At 35.2% G+C, this 8540-nt stretch overlaps 1 long non-coding RNA gene across 2 annotated transcripts; it reads right to left on the reverse strand.

The window, feature by feature from the left end:
- Positions 1-5727: 5727 nt before the first annotated feature.
- Positions 5728-8326, reverse strand: LOC148694389 (uncharacterized). 2 transcript variants are annotated; one of them, XR_015966961.1, is made up of 2 exons: positions 6615-8326; positions 5728-6291 (listed from the first exon to the last, which is right to left on the reverse strand). It is a non-coding gene; the product is annotated as an uncharacterized LOC148694389 (long non-coding RNA). The 2 variants fall into 2 exon arrangements; XR_015966960.1 differs by having other exon boundaries at positions 5728-6512.
- Between the last annotated feature and the right edge of the window lie 214 nt (positions 8327-8540).

The following is an 8540-nucleotide window of genomic DNA, read 5'->3' on the forward strand; positions in this document are numbered from 1 at the left end:
ATCAATCCATGTTTTATCTTTTCGTGTATGACATTCACGAAAAAAGGTTACAGGATCTGCTTCTTTCCCATGCTTCTTCCGCTTTATCAAAAATAAAATTTCATACAAACAATTTTAAGCAAACCTCATACTAAAAATAAAATTTATAACTATAGATTATTTAAAATTAATCATTTCTTCAAAATGTACAATCCATACATATTCTTCCCGCACTCTTGCAAAGGATTTTGTACCAGTAGTATGGTTCATTGATTTCAATCCCCGATTAATCTTAATTTTTTCAGCAACCTCCTGAAAAAAAAAAAAAAAAAAAAGGATTATATTAGGCAAATTTAAAGTTATAACGAAATAAATCATGTAAGGTTTACCCTTGTTTTGTCTCCATTCCAATATGCCAACAAATCATCCCATTGGACAGGAATCACATCAGGAGGAGGCTGGCTGCGCACCTCTTCTGCTCTTTTAGTATATACTTTTTTTTAACTTATTTCTAAACTCTTTGTGCGCATGCTCCGCAATCTTAAGTGTCATATGACGGATCAAAGGCATTTTTACTATATCTGCATCTTCAAAAAAAATATTTTCCTACATCCATAAAAACAAAAAACAAAAAAAATCAAGCTAGTCAATTATTATTACAATCATTGACTTATTCTTCTATTTTCAACTAAAAATAAAAATACCTATACCTTTATTCCATTCCAGAAAGCTTCCTTATCTTCTTCCGTAACCTTATGCCAATATTTCTCCAACGGGAGATTTCTATAGTCTCTAACCTCCACTGCTACATGTTTTGAAAAAGCACTAGCATTATCACTAATGCATTTTTCGGACGAATCAAACGAACAAAGCTGTTTCGTCCATTTAGGAATTGAGGGTCCACGCCTCCGTTGAGATGTACCTTGTTAATACAAAAACACAATTAAAAACCAGGAAACAAATGTATATTTTCAGTTTAGGCATAATAATAGTTTAAACACACACAAAAAAATAAAAATAAAAACTGAGATTAATAATAATTCAAAAAAGAACTAGCATCACCCTCATCCTCTTCCAAATGAAATTCCTCAGAATGTTGATCTTCACGAGAATTATCCATAGCAAAATTTAATGGAAGGAGAAGGAATATGGCTAAAATGGGGGAAAGAGTAAGCCTGAAATGGGAGAAAGAGAGGGAAAAAACAAGAGAGAGAAGTGGAATCACGGAAGTGATGGGAAATAAAGGAGATTAAATATGGATAAAAACTTAGCGTCGAAATATGAACACATTGCGTCGGTTAAAACCGACACAAAGTCTGACTCGACCTAGACACACGTAACCTCACATACTTTTGACTGAAAGCCTGACATACTTTTCACTGAAAGATCATTGCGTCAGTTAAAACCGACGTTAGTTTGCATAGCGTCGAAATAAGGTCCTAGTGCATCGGTTAAAACCGACGTTAGTTTGCATAACATTGAAATAAGAACAAGTTTGTGTCGCTTAAAACCGACACTATATCTGACTCGACCCATCAAAACGTAGCCTGACATACTTTTGACTGAAAGCCTGACATACTTTTCACTGAAAGGTCAATAACGTTGAAATAAGGTCACATTGCGTCGGTTAAAACCGACGTTAGCCTGACAGATTTTTATAGCGTCAAAATAAGAACAAGTTTGTGTCGAAATAAGAACAAATTTGCGTCGAAATAAGAACAAATCTGTGTAGTGTCTCTGACAGAAAGACCACCGTAGCAAGTAGTCTTGAAACTGGATAAGTTTGCGTCGGTTAAAACCAAAGTAAGCCTGACATGACAGTGACTGACAAAGGTCTTCCAATCCATTTCCCCGTGCAAAAAAATCGGGAAAATTCTAGCCCAACATAAAAAAAAAAAGTTTGAACTTAAAAAAAAAAAGGGAACAAGGATAAAAACAAAAACAAAAAAAAAATAAAAAAGTTTAACCCAAAATTAAAAAATAATCAGTTATGTTATCTCATATAATATTTTAATAAATAAATTTATTAAGTTGAATTAATTTTTTTTTGCACTGTAATTGTTATTTTAATTTGTTGTTATTTTGATAATTTTTTGTTGTTATTTACTAGAATGGATTAAATGAACATAATTTGAGTTGGAATGATTAATATTTATAAGCATTTATGTGACAGCCCGTCCCGGAAATTTTTAAAACGTACGTGTGAAAGGACGATTTTGCCCCTAGTGTGATTTTTACGTTGTGTGGTTGTTTTGAGCTTGGTGTGGCTGGTTGTGGACCACACACATTTCCACACACTTACCCTCACCATTCTCTACCCTGCACCCCCTGTCCCGAGCCCTCTCTCTCTCCTATTTTCCCCTCCATTTGTACGGACATACCCCAAAACCCTTGTAATCTTCACAGATCGAAGAAACAAAGTACATATCCATGCTCGTGAGGTCCGTAGAAGTTCAACCATACCCATTTCAGGTAAGGATACCTTCGTTTTCACGTCGAACTCGGGATACCCCGATTTTGTCATTGTTCATGCACACCTAAATTCTTATGCTTTTGGGAATTTCAAGCTTGTAGGAAGCTTGGTGAGGTCCTTAGGAGGCTCGGGGTGGTTCGTTTGAAGATTTTGGACGTCGGAATCGTGAGTTTTGAGGTTGGCCGGAGTTGGTGGTGTTTTCCCGGCGAGATTTCATGGATTTTAGCACTTGAAAGTGATATGAACTTGTTCCTCTCGTTGTAAGCTTCAATTTGGTACCAATTTTGTGAAATTTGGTTGAAAAATGAAGAAGATAGGACGATTTGAAGTTTTCCCGATTTTCCTGCGCTGGCGATGGCGCCGGAGCCTCGCCGGAGAAGGTGACGGAATATTTCGTCAGTTTGGACGGAATATTCCTAACGCCGTTGACGAAATCCGTTAAAGTTAACGGAATATTCCTGACGGCGTTAACTGACGCCGTCAGCGTGCCAGGCACGTGCCTGCGCGTGGCCGGCGCGTGTGACCGTGCCTTGGCCGGGGCGTGGGGGCACGTGCGACAGTGAAATTTTTTTCTAAAAATATGGGGATGTTCCTGAGGTTGAGTAGGTCACGTTGGTGTATTCATACACCCCATTTGAGCATTGTATGAGAAGTTATTTCATAAGGTTGGTTATGTGCTTTAAAATTAACGTTTTTATAGTTGTTTCGCATATAGGTAATACCTATCCCGAGGACGAGCGTGGTCACTCGAGGCAAGGGGGTTACGACCCTTCCACATTCCAGTGAGTGGGCTTTTGGTTTTCCGTATATACCTATATACTTATACTTTTCCCAGAAAGTGAATTAAAACGTTTATTCGTTTATATGCTATGCATTATATTGCCGTTTGTTTATGCATTGTTAGTTGCATATATATATATGTTTGGTGTTGCGGACGCACAGGTAAGTGCCAGGTGAGTTACGATTTATGTTTACGTTCAGTAGTGATTGAGATGCTTAGAGAGCTCATAACCTGCACCCCCGGTGTTAGTGCTCCCGCCCAGAGTTGGGCACAGTCCTTCACGTGATGTTCACCTCCCGCACCACACGCTCATCTTGGATCCAAGTTAGGTGCACAGTCCTGTCGTACAGACCACTTTAGGTGGTTCCAACTCGTAGGTGACCCGCGATTACTTGCCCAGCCTTCACGTGATCGTAGCACTTGAGCGTACTTATATTACACCCAGGCTTGTCGTACAAACCACTTTAGGTGGTTCCGACTCGTGTGCAGGTATAGTTAGTGAGATGGAGATTTGAGCTCTAGATTCAGCCGTACAAGTCACGTTAAGTGACTCCGGCTGACAGATTGTATGGTATTGATGTGTTGTTACCTGAGCACTTGCATTTTACTTAGAAGTTTTGACATGGCATATTTCCGAACATGATATATATATATATATATATATATATATATGTATATTATATTTTCTGGGAAGTATACAGGTTTTACGGCGAGGGGTTAGAACTTATTTATGAAATGGTTTTGAAAGGCTTTGTTTTTGCCCACTCACGCTTTTGTTTTGCGCCCCTCCAGGTTCTAGTTGGCTAGCACGTTTGGTGGCTTCCCTGAGGATTTTCCCCGGCATATCTGACAGACTATCACTAGTGTAGGACCACCTTCGGGTGTGCTTTTGTTGTGTCGTTTTCTCCCGGACTGCATTAGGTCTTCGTGCTTTGAACTTTGTGTTCACACTTATGCTTGCACATGTTTGTTTATACTTGTGTAAAGCTGGTTTTTATTTATTCGTACTACTTTTATTATTATTTTATTAGCTTCCGCACTGTGCACATGGTTACGTCGCTTTCACGTGACGGCCAACATGCCCTGATCTCGATCGGGGTGTGTCAATTTATGTTAAATTAACAATATTAAATATAACATAAACTTATAATATTTAGTAATATAATAATATATTATGTTAAATTATTTTTTTTTTGCACTCTAATTATTATTTTAATTTGTTGTTATTTTGATAACTTTTGATTGTTATTTACTAGTATGGATTAGATGAGCATAATCTGAATTGTTATAAGAAAACGGAATGAATAATATTTATAAGCATTTATGTTAAATTAACAATATTAAATATAACCTAAACTTATAATATTTAGGAATATAAGAATATATTATGTTAAATTAATTTTTTTTGCACTCTAATTGTTATTTTGATAACTTTGATAACTTTTGGTTGTTATTTACTAGAATGGATTAGATGAGCATTTCTCAAAAGTTTAAACCTTGCCAATGTAACTCAAAGCTTGCATTTTATTCCTTTTACAAAATCTTCAATTTTCATTGATCATCATGACATAAAATCTAGTGTAAATATTTTAAATTGAAGATCGAATTCATTCATTGTATTCATATAGGTTCAAGGAGTGTAGCTGTAAAAAATCATCAAAATTGGACTTAAAATAACCATTAAATCGTCATTTTTCGTTGATAACCATCGAAATTTTTTGTCTCGTTACTTGATCTCAGAATGTTTGTTTTTTGCAATTTTTGGCGGTATACGATCTCGAATTATATACAAACATGTTTGACGGTTGGATCGTTGAAATTAGTTTCGTAGAATGTGTATCCCATCAAAATGATAGATTCACTAACACTTAAGAGTTTATTCATACTTTCATTAAGTATAACGTAAGATTTTGTGGTATCCACTAGTATAAATATTTTAAATTGAAGATCGAATTCATTCATTGTATTCATATAGGGTCAAGGAGTGTAGCTATAAAAAATCATCAAAATCGGACTTAAAATAACCGTTAAATTGTCATTTTTCGTTGATAACCGTCGAAATTTTTTGTCTCGTTACTTGATCTCAGAATGTTTGATTTTTGCGATTTTTTGCGTATACGATCTTGAATTATATACAAACATGTTTGATGGTTGGATCGTTGAAATTAGTTTTGTATAATTTGTATAATAATTATATATATAATTATTATAGTTTTTAGGGGTATAAAACTGTTAAATTAATATATAATTATTATTATTAGGGGTATAAAACTGCAAATAATAAAAAATAATCGTCCTTGTTTCGCATTAATACATATGATTCACAACAGGTTTTTACCTTGCGTCGAAATAGGCTAACATTGCGTCGCATAAAACCGACGTAAGGTTAACATTGCGTCGAAATAGGCTAAGGTTGCGTCGGTTAAAACCGACGCCAAGTCTGACACAGATGACATATGCCATCGGTTAAAAGCGACAGGAAACAAGCAAAAAAAAAAAAAAAAACAGAAATATAATTTTATGATACTATATCATAACATACAAAATGAAACAGAGTCTAATTAATACAAAAAATAATTAATATATTTATTCCCCGTCATCATCTGTTAGCTCATCGTCGGCATTGGCATGATTAATGAACCTGGTAGGCAACGCTAATGATTCAAGAAAAGGAGTCTCTTCCACGCCAACCCTTGTATGGAAATTTTCATTATCAAGAATTTGATCATCCAAGTTCGGTATGGCATAATCATCAATAACATCACTATCCTCTAATACGTCAAATAAATCTCTTGGCTGAGTTCAAACAACTACAGGCCAATCTTTTTCAATTGTGTCCTCCACGTAAAATGCCTGTAATGCTTGTGATGCTAGTATGAAAGGATCCTCTTTAAATCCCAATTGATTGAAATTCACCATAGTAAATCCATATTGATCGGTCTTCATTCCTCGTGGACTTTCACTATTAACCCATTCGCACTTAAATAACATCACAGCTTGACCCCTATCTCCTGCTTCAGTAGGACCACAATATTTAACCTCGAACATATCTACAACTCTGCCATAACAATTCATTTGCTCAATTGCTCCAGGAACATTTGCAGGTACAAAGACACCATAATTTTGATTCTTATGCTTATTATCCACAGATTTTATATGAAATCTAAATCCATGAACAATGTGACTTTTGTATCTACTCAAAACCCTACTAGGATAATTAGCTAGCCAATGCAAGTCTTGAGATATCAATGTGTCATTAGCATCATATCTTGAATTCATCTGTAATAAGTATGAAGATAAAAATTGACAGAATAACTATAAACATGTTATAATTAAAATGCAAAACAATAAATAAATAATATGATTGTTATATCAACTCACATGTTGCTTGAACCATTCTGGAAATTCTTTCTTGCTTAGCTCCTTAATTTGTCGCATAGTTAACCTTTCTCGGCGATGTTTAGTTTTCAAGAATTCCTCATGTTGCCTACACAATTATGTCCAATTTAGATAATTATTTTTTCAAAGTTAAGAAAACCAATAAAACATTAAGATGTATGATTAAACGTTCTTACCTTCTAAATGGGCTAACTTCATCACAATTATTTAGAATGTATCTATGGCACTGATCAAGAACATTTAGATCGAGCTCCACATTTTCTCCTAAACTGATGCGAGAATTATACGCGCATAAATTAAACCCTCTTTTTGACAATTGTAGTATAAGTATAAGTAGGGATCGTTCTGGACCGGGGATTAGGAGGGATTGTTAATCTCTTGGAAACTGACTTAAAAACGTAAAAACAATATAAAACACTAAACTAGACTCAAAGAATTCAAAAATACTTTAAAACATAAACTAAACAGATTCTAACAAGTTCAAAAGACTCAAAACTCTTAAAAACACAAACTAAATTGATTTCTAACTAATTTGACATTAAAGTAAAGGGGGATTTAGGTTTTGACAAAATTAAACTAAATGAACAAATTGCAATTAAAACAAATTGTAAATATGGATTTGACGGAAATGAATGGATGGGAAGCTAGCTAAGGGTTCTTTCTCTACACATGATATTTATGCATATGAATCAATTTCCAGTTATTCCTTCATTGAATTATGAACGACAATGCCCCAAATTAACCGTGACATCACTAGTTAACCCTTAGATTTTCCTTATATTATTGGATTGGATGGCATCATTCGACAACCCAAAACATTCTCAAAAGTTCCCTACATGTCATCATAATAGAGATACAATCGAAGATCATTAAGAATAATGAAAACCATAAGCATTGACAAAGCATTTGTAACTATGACATCATGTTACTCATGCTAAGAATTAAACTTAACGCGATCGTGACAAGCGACCTTCACTACTTTCAAGTATAAGTTAGTAACGATTATGTGAAACCTTCTTAAACTTTAGCCACATATTCATGCATGCTAATTAAGTGTCGACCCTCAATCAACAAACACAAATAAGTTAATCATCAAATAGTTAAGCCAATTGCATTCACGAATCAAGAGTTCATAACCGGAATTCATCAATTCATATCACATAAATAATCATGGTATTGAAATCACCCCTAGCCAAAAAGGGTTTAGTTCCTCATAACTTTGAAATCAAAGAAACACCTAAACATTCCAACAACTCAAACTTGAATTGTATGAACGTTTAGGCACTCTTCTCTTCCATTCCTCATATTACAAAACAAAGAGAATTGAATTTAAACATTGAAATCAAAGAAACGCGTAAACATTCCAACAACTCAAACGTGAATTGTATGAACGTTTAGGCCCTCTTATCTTCCTCGTTGTTGTAGCACAAGGTCTAAGGTGAGGTTTGGGGAATTATGGAAATGGATGAGGAATGGTGGAATGGGGACTCACGGTTTTGGATTCTAAGGGGAACTCACGGCTAAGAGAGAAAGGGATGTGTTTGTGGTGTGTTGTGTATGAAATGAGATCTCCATGAATGAATGAATGCAAGGGTATTTATAGGAGTAGTGGAGGGAACATATGGCTATGTCATTTGTAGGTGAAGTAGGTGGATGTTGTAGGTGAAGTAGGTGGATGTTGTAGGTGAAGTGGATGTTGTAGGTGAAGTAGGTGGATGTTGTAGGTGAAGTGGGTGGATGTTGTAGGTGAAGTAGGTGGATGTTGTAGGTGAAGTGGATGTTGTAGGTGAAGTAGGTGGATGTTATGTTAAGTGATAAGTGATAAGTGATATGATATGTGGTTATGATATGATAAGTGGTTAAGTGGTGATGATAAGTGATAAGTGATTAAGTGATATGATATGTGGT

This window comes from Pyrus communis, chromosome 9, assembly GCF_041283825.1.
Source record: "Pyrus communis isolate YQ-2024b chromosome 9, ASM4128382v1, whole genome shotgun sequence".
Taxonomy (NCBI): Eukaryota; Viridiplantae; Streptophyta; class Magnoliopsida; order Rosales; family Rosaceae; genus Pyrus; species Pyrus communis.